This window comes from Macrotis lagotis, chromosome 5 (assembly GCF_037893015.1).
Source record: "Macrotis lagotis isolate mMagLag1 chromosome 5, bilby.v1.9.chrom.fasta, whole genome shotgun sequence".
NCBI classification, from domain to species: domain Eukaryota; kingdom Metazoa; phylum Chordata; class Mammalia; order Peramelemorphia; family Peramelidae; genus Macrotis; species Macrotis lagotis.
The window spans coordinates 19,416,839-19,425,211 of record NC_133662.1 but is presented as its reverse complement, the minus strand read 5'-3'; the positions used below and the strand labels follow the sequence as shown (position 1 = coordinate 19,425,211).

The 8,373-nt window shown below is 37.2% G+C and overlaps 1 pseudogene; it reads left to right on the top strand.

Moving 5' to 3' along the window:
• The first annotated feature begins 5,556 nt into the window (after positions 1–5,556).
• LOC141489639 (WASH complex subunit 3 pseudogene) lies at positions 5,557–6,212 on the top strand (annotated as a pseudogene).
• The last annotated feature ends 2,161 nt before the right edge of the window (positions 6,213–8,373 follow it).

The window sequence follows — 8,373 nt, the reverse complement described above, 5'->3', positions numbered from 1 at the left end:
GGTACTTTTTAGGAGGATATAGTTTCCTTCCTCATATCTTTTAATGCTATCTATTTTTGTAGCTACTTTGTCTGAGATAAGGATTGCTACCCCTGCTTTTTTCACTTCAGTTGAAGCAAAAGATATTTTGCTCCAACCTTTTACCTTTACTCTATGTGTATCTCTCTACTTTAAATAAGTTTCTTGTAAACAGCATATTGTAAGATTCTGGTTTTCAACCCACTCTGCTATTCATTTATGTTTTAAGGGAGAGTTCATGCCATTCACAATCAAAGTTATGATCACTAACTATTTATTGCCCTCCATGCTATCTTCTCTCATACTTTTCCCCCTTTTTTCCCTTTATCCATATTCTCCAGTGTTTTGTTTCTGAATACCAGTTGTTTGCCTTCCTATATCCAACCCCCTCTGCCTTTTCCCCCTTTCCCTTTGCCACTTCTTCCTTCCTTTCCTTCTGTTGGTTCCCCTTTTCCTCTACCCTCCCCTTTCCCCTTTTAATCCTGGAAAGGTAAGATAAGTTTCTTAACTGAGTGCATGTATGTTAATTTTAAGTCAAATCTGGTGAGAATAAGATTTGTGCTATTCTCCCCTCCTCCCTTCTATCCCTCTATTACAATAGGTCCTTTGTACCTCTTAATGTAATGTGATTTATACCATTCAGTCTCCTCCATCCTCCCACCTCTATACTATCCCCCCTTTTAAGGAGGTATTATTTTTAAGTCATTCTATCTGAGTCACAGGAAAGTCTGGCTAAGTATATTCTCTCTAATAGAATTACAATTATTGAGAGTTATTGGAGTCTTTCTCCCAGGTAAGGATATGGCCAGTTTCATCTTACTGGATAGCAGTTTCATGAATAAGTCATGAGTGTCCATCACTTCTGGCTAAACATATTCTCTCCAATAGAGTTACAATTCTTGAGAGTTATTAAAGTCTTTTTCCCAGGTAGGGATCTTTACCTTCTAGGAATTTTTCTATGGCTCCCCCTTTTCAATAGCCTTCCTTCATTTTCCTAAGATCTTGTGTTGGGGGAGGGGCTGGTTCACAGAGGTTTGGTGTTGGGATCCCTAGAGGCTTTACTCACTTGGTTTAGTAACTCCAAGTGGGCAGGTCTGTATGCGGTGCTGATTGCTTCCTCTGGAGTGTCTGTGTCTCTGATTTGAGGCCCTCTCCCTTGGCCTGGAGGGTGTGGGTGGGGCTGCTGGATACTTTTATCTTTGATCAATGTGGGCTATGCCCTGGAGTGAGGTTATTACTCTCCCTATTTACAGCAGCTCTGCTGCTCAAGCTTGAACATGGAGGAAAGGTGGGCTGTAATTGTATTTGTTCTGGGAAGAGGGTTCAGCTAAAATGAAGGTATGGAGTCCGATGTCCTCCACACCAGAGGTGCTTAGGGGATAGATGTCTAGTTGTACTCTGTGCTAGAACTCACTCTTCAGACCTTCTGGTAAGCCCCATACCATCAGTCTCACATCCAATTCCTTAGCTCCCCAGTTGGTTCTTGGACCACAGTTCCCACAGTCAATGCCTTCATGGCTGATGCCAGGCTAATCTAAGTCTCACCCCTCTCAGCAGGCTCTTTGCTCTCTGCATCTGGCTCACCCACAATCCCTGAAGACAAACCTTGAGGTAGATGTTCTTATCCTAGCTTCTTTTTCTCGGTTTTGTCAATCAAATTTCTGTTAGGAGGTTTGTTTCATATTATATATGAGGGAAGATCAGGAGATCTTAGCACAGTGCCTCTCTTCTCTCTGCCATCTTGGCTGGTAGTCCTTAAAGACTTTTAAGATGTTTTTCTTGGTTCTCTAAGTATACCAGCACATCATCTGCAAGGAGTGAAAGCTTTGCCTCCTCATTTCCAAGTCTGATTCCTTCACTTTATTTTTCTTCTCTTATTGCAACTGCTAGCATTTCTAATACTATATTGAATAGTAGTGGTGATAATGGGCATCCTTGTATTGACCCTGATTTTATTAGAAATGCTCCAAGTTTATTCCCATTATATACAGTATTTGTTGATGATTTTAGATAGATATTTATTATTTTAAGGAAAACTATTCCTAAATTTTTTGTGTTTTTTTTTTTAGGTTTTTTTGCAAGGCAAATGGGATTAAGTGGCTTGCCAAAGGCCACACAGCTAGGTAATTATTAAGTGTCTGAGACCAGATTTGAACCCAGGTACTCCTGACTCCAAGGCTTTATCCACTACATCACCTAGCTGCCCCCCAATTTTTTGTGTTTTTAGGAGGAATGGAGGTTGCATTTTTTTGTTTGTTTTATTAAAGATTTTATTTGAGTTTTACAATTTCTCCCCCAATCTTACTCCCCTCCCCAACCCCCACAGAAAGCAATGTGTCAATCTTTACTTTGTTTCCACATTGTACAATGATACAAATTGAGTGTGATGAGAGAGAAATCATATCCTTTAGGAAGAAAAAAAGTATAAGAGATAACAAGATCAGACAATAAGATATTTTTTCCCCTAAATTAAAGGTGCTCCTGACTCCAGGGCTGGTGCTCTATCCACTGTGCCACCTAGCTACCTCCCAAATTATTTTTGAGATAAGTGTTTATACCCTACCTATATTTACTATTGTCTCTCTAGAGGGAATTTATAGAAAAGGAAAGGACCACAATCACAGAGCATGTGGCAGTTTGCTAGGTCACAATCTGAATGACTGAAAGGAGAACTCACATAGACTCATAGAGCTGGACCTCTGATGACTGAGGAATCATTTGGTGTCTTGGAATGGGTATTTCACTGAGATTCAAAGTCTTGATGCTTCCTCTTATGATCAAGTGATTTTCAAAAGTTGTCTTTTCCACTGAGCTATACATTTCTCCTTTGATAAATGAGACTTGGATTAGATGAGGAATTCTTTTTATTAGCAAGGCAATGGAGTTAAGTGGCTTGCCCAAGGTCACACAGCTAGGTAATGATTAAGTGTCTGAGACTGGATTTGAACTAAGGTACTCTTGACTCCAGGGTCAGTGCTCCATCCACTGCACCACCTAGCTCCCCCTGGATGAGGGATTCTTAATCTGGGATACATGAATCTGATTTAAAAAAAATTTTTTTTATTAAATATATTATTTGAGTTTTACAATTTTCTTCCCAATCTTACTTCCCTCCCCCCCATTCCACCATGGAAAGCAATCTGTCAGTCTTTGCTTTGTTTCCATGTTCTACATTGATCCAAATTGGGTATGATGAGAGAGAAATCATATCCGTAAGGAAGAGACAAGAAGTCTAAGAAGGAACAATATCAGACAATAAGATATCTGTTTTTTTCTAAATTAAAGGGAACAGCTCTTGAACTTTGTTCAAACTCCATGGCTCTCTATCTGGATACAGATGGTACTCTTCTTTGCAGACAGCCCAAAATTGTTCCTGATGGTTGCACTGATGGAATGAGCGAGACCTTCAAGGTTGAACATCACCCCCATGTTGCTGTTAGGGTATACAGTGTTCTTCTGGTTCTGCTCATCTCACTCAGCATCAGTTCATGCAAATCCCTCCAGGCTTCCCTGAAATCCCATCCCTCCTGGTTGATAATAGAATAATAGTGTTCCATGACACACATATACCACAGTTTGCTAAGCCATTCCCCAATTGAAGGACATTTACTTGATTTCCAGTTCTTTGCCACCACAAACAGGGCTGCTGTGAATATTTTTTTAAAGTGATGTTTTTACCCTTTTTCATCATCTCTTCAGGATATAGACCCAGTAGTGGTATTGCTGGGTCAAAGGGTATGCACATTTTTGTTGCCCTTTGGGCATAGTTACAAATAGCTCTCCAGAAAGGTTGGATGAGTTCACAGCTCCACTAACAGTGCAATAGTGTCCCAGATTTCCCACAACCCTTCCAATAATGATCATCATCCTTTCTGGTCATATTGGCCAATCTGAGAGGTGTGAGGTGGTACCTCAGAGAAGCTTTAATTTACAGTTATCTAATAATTAATGATTTAGAGCAATTTTATATGGCTATAGATTGATTTGATCTCCTCATCTGTTAATTTCCTTTGCATATCCTTTGACCATTTGTCAATTGGGGAATGGCTTTTTGTTTTAAAAATATGATTCAGTTCTCTGTATATTTTAGAAATGAGTCCTTTGTCAGAATCATTAGTTGTAAAGATTGTTTCCCAATTTACTACATTTCTTTTGATCTTGGTTACAGTGGTTTTTATCTGTGCAAAAGCTTTTTAGTTTAATGTAATTGGAATCATCTAGTTGGTTTTTGGCGATGTTCTCCAGCTCTTCCTTAGTCATAACGTACTCCCCTTTCAATAGATCTGACAGGTAAACTAGTCCTTGATCTTCTAATTTGCTTATAGTATTGTTTTTTATGTCTAAGTCCTGTAACCATTTGGATCTTATCTTGGTAAAGGGTGTTAGGTGTTGGTCTAATCTAAGTTTCTTCCATACTAACTTCCAATTATCCCAGCAGTTTTTAATCAAAGGGGGAGTTTTTATCCCAATGTCTGGACTCTTTGGGTTTATCAAACAGCAGATTAGTATAATCATCTCCTGCTTTTGCATCTAGTCTATTCCACTGGTCCACCACTCTATTTCTTAGTCAGTACCAAACATCTTTGATGACTGAAGCTTTATAATATAATTTTAGATCAGGTAGGTTAAGCCACCTTGTTTTGCACTTTTTTCATTAAGCTCCTGGAAATTCTTGACTTATGTATCCATATGAATTTACTTACAATTTTTTCTAACTCATTAAAGTAATTTATTGGAATTTTGATTGGTAGGGCACTAAACAGGTAGTTTAGTTTTGGTAGAATTGTCATTTTTATTATATTAGCTCTACCTATCCATGAGCAGTTGATATTTGCCCAGTTATTTAAATCTTATTTAATTTGTGTGAGAAGTGTTTTATAATTGTTTTCCAAAAGTTTCTGAGTCTGTCTTGGCAAATAAACTCCCAGGTATTTTATATTGTGTGAGGTTACTTTGAATGGGATTTCTTTTTCTAGCTCTTCCTGCTGTATCTTGCTAGACATATATAGAAAAGTTGAGGATTTATGAGGGTTTATTTTATAACCTGCAACTTTGCTAAAATGGCTAATTATTTCTGGTAGTTTTTTGGATGATTTCTTGGGATTTTCTAGGTAGACCATCATGTCATCTGCAAAGAGTGAGAGTTTTGTCTCTTCCTTCCCAATTTTAATTCCTTCAGTTTCTTTTTCTTCTCCTCTAATTGCTGAAGCCAATATTTCTAACACAATATTGAATAACAGTGGTGATAATGGGCACCCTTTTTCACCCCTGATCTTATTGGGAATGCCTCTATCCTCTCCCCATTGAGTATAATGCTTGTTGATGGTTTCAGATAGATACTACTAATTATTCTAAGGAACAGTCCATTTATTCCTACACTCTCCAGTGTTTTTAGTAGGAATAGATGCTCTATTTCGTCAAAATCTTTTTCAGTATCTATTGATAAGATCATATAATTTCTGGAGGGCAGTGGGGCCTGAGGCTGAGGGGGCCGGTGGGGAGCCACTCCCGGGCACCAGGCTGGGAAAGCAGGGGACCATGGACAAGGAAGGGCTGCCTCTGATGGGGTTGGGCATAGACCTGACCAAGGTGCCAGCAATTCAACAGAAAATGACTGTTGCATTTCTAAACCAGTTTGTGGTCCATACAGTACAGTTCCTAAATTGGTTTTTGACAGTTTGTGAAGAGAAGCTGTCAGCTCTTTCTCTTCAGATCCAACAAATTGAAACAACTCTCAATATTTTGGATGCAAAGCTATCATCTATTCCGGGTCTAGAAGATGTCAAATTTGAAATATCAACCACAAAGGTTAATGGTGTTACAAATGGCCCTGAAGCCCCATCAGGTCCACAGTCATCTTTGTCTCCTCAGTCCAAGCAAAACAGTATACAAGACACTGGACCACAGAAATGGGAAGCGACAGCAGAACATATCTTAACTGTAGCCAAGGATCCAAGATATGCCAGATATCTCAAAATGGTTCAAGTGGGTGTTCCTATGATGGCAATAAGAAACAAAATGATTTCTGAAGGACTAGACCCAGATCTCCTTGAGAGGCCAGATGCCCCAGTGCCTGATGGGGAAGGTGAAGCCAATGCCAAAGAAAGTTCAGATAGTGAATCTTCTTTTAGTGACTGAACTTCATGTTGACCTGAAAGAATTTATATATCTATATAATATATACATGCATAGAAGGAGGGATGGTTTTTATAGCTTATATGCTTAGACCTAGGTGAAATCCATTTCACTTACATTGGAGGGTGACACTTTCAGAGATCATCTCTCACAAAATATTTACTCAACTAAGATTTCCTAATGGCTTCTAATCATGGGTTGAAAAAATTTCATCTAGAAATCATCTTAATTTGTGAAAATTTTCTATAATGATTAATTTAAATTTTGTCTGACTCATAAATAGGAATTAATAACCAGCTACACAATCAACCAAAAATTATTTCTGTATGTTAAAGATGCAAAGGATTTTTTATTGTCATGCTAGATAAGTAACTTGACAATGCATATCTTTTTACCACATGGAAGTAGCCATGAATTGAATAGCCTAATTAAAATAAAGCATTAAACTGTGATACATCAATGATAAAGGTTGAAAAGACAAAATCTATTTACTTTGAGTTTAATAGCAGGTAATGTACTAATTAGCTCTATCCAAACATTGAATTTGGATAAATTGTTGAGGCTATTTGTACTAATCATTTTAGCATGAAAATGCTCATGTGAATTCTCTTCCATAGCATCTACTAAATGATTTTCTGTCCAAAAAGACAATACATTTCAAAATCGCCAAATTACCTAAGGAAATGTCAAGGTACAACTGTGAAGCTGGTTCTCTTCCTGCTTAGTTGAGAAATACAACTTTCAGCACTTGGTCATCATATATTAAAAGTCAAGCTAATGATCAACATTGACTGTCAATTCTGTGTCTTCTTCAAAGAGTTAGCTAAGCATCTGAGTTACCCCTTATGACTAACTGCTCAAAAAGAGCAATTCATTTGCACATGTTGTAGGAGCCTTTCATCTTCAGAGGCAGTCCTTTATAAATAATGGTGCACAACAGGGAATAGCTTAAGAAGTCTCTAAAATATTTGTTACATGAAAAAATCGAGAAAAATATTGGATGGTGCTATTTCCTAATCATTGAATTGACCAAAATTTTACGATTTTACTCAAGAAGTATGGAATTGTTCTATTTCTCCTTTGATCTGAAGCTAGATTTGATGCTAAGCTATACTTAAGACTTCCAGAATTTTTCTATTTCAAAATTTATTTTTAAAAAAAATGCCAAAAATGAGCCAAGGATTAACAATAAAAGTCTATATCTTTATAGTCTATTGTAATTATGATATAAATTTTAAATGTTTCCCTCCACACACAGCTGATTGAATTTCCTTATATCTGCAAGCTGAACATGGCTTCTGTTAAAGATTGAATGGTGTCCATGTGCTCTTATGAGGCAGAACCCAGGCGACACCATTTAATAAAACTGCTTTGGTTCTGAACAAATTTGAGGTTGCTCAAAATAACAATTTCTATCTCCAAAATTCACAAAGTATAGAAATTCCCACATTTTAATCTTGTGATGTAACAACTGTTACAGTATTGCCTGTGTGGCAATTGTTAAAAAATGATTTTGCCTTCTTTTTTTGTAAAATATTTATAAGCTGAAGGATGAAAAGGTGTGACATGGTGATGCCTGTCTCAGTCTATCCAGGGTGGACAGGCCATGTTTTGGTTTTTTTTCCCCATTGAAGTCTTGGTGCTGACACCACACACAGTCAGCAGCTAATAAATGTTGCTGAAATTAAAAAAAAAGATCATATAATTTCTGATAGGTTTGTTGTTGATATAATTGAGTATACTAACAGTTTTCCTAATATTGAACCAACCCTGCATTCCTGGGATAAATCCTACTTGATCATAATGTATTACCATAGTGATAACTTGTAATCGTTTTGCTAAGATTTTATTTAAGATTTTTGCACCTATATTTATCAGGGATATAGGTCTATAATTTTTTTCCTCTGTTTTAACTCTTCATGGTTTAGGTAACAGCACCATATTAGTTTCATAGAAAGAGTTAGGCAGAGTTCCATCTCTCCCTATTTTTCCTAAGAGTTTATATAGAAGTGGAACCAATTGTTCCTTAAATGTTTGGTGGAATTCACTTGTGAATCCATCAGGCCCTGGAGATTTTTTCTTGGGGGAGTTCAATGATGGCTTGTTGAATATATTTTTCTGAGATAGGGTTGTTTAGGTATTTAATCTCTTCTTCATTTGACCTGTGCAACATATATTTTTGTAAATATTCATCCATTTCACTTAGATTATCAAATTTAT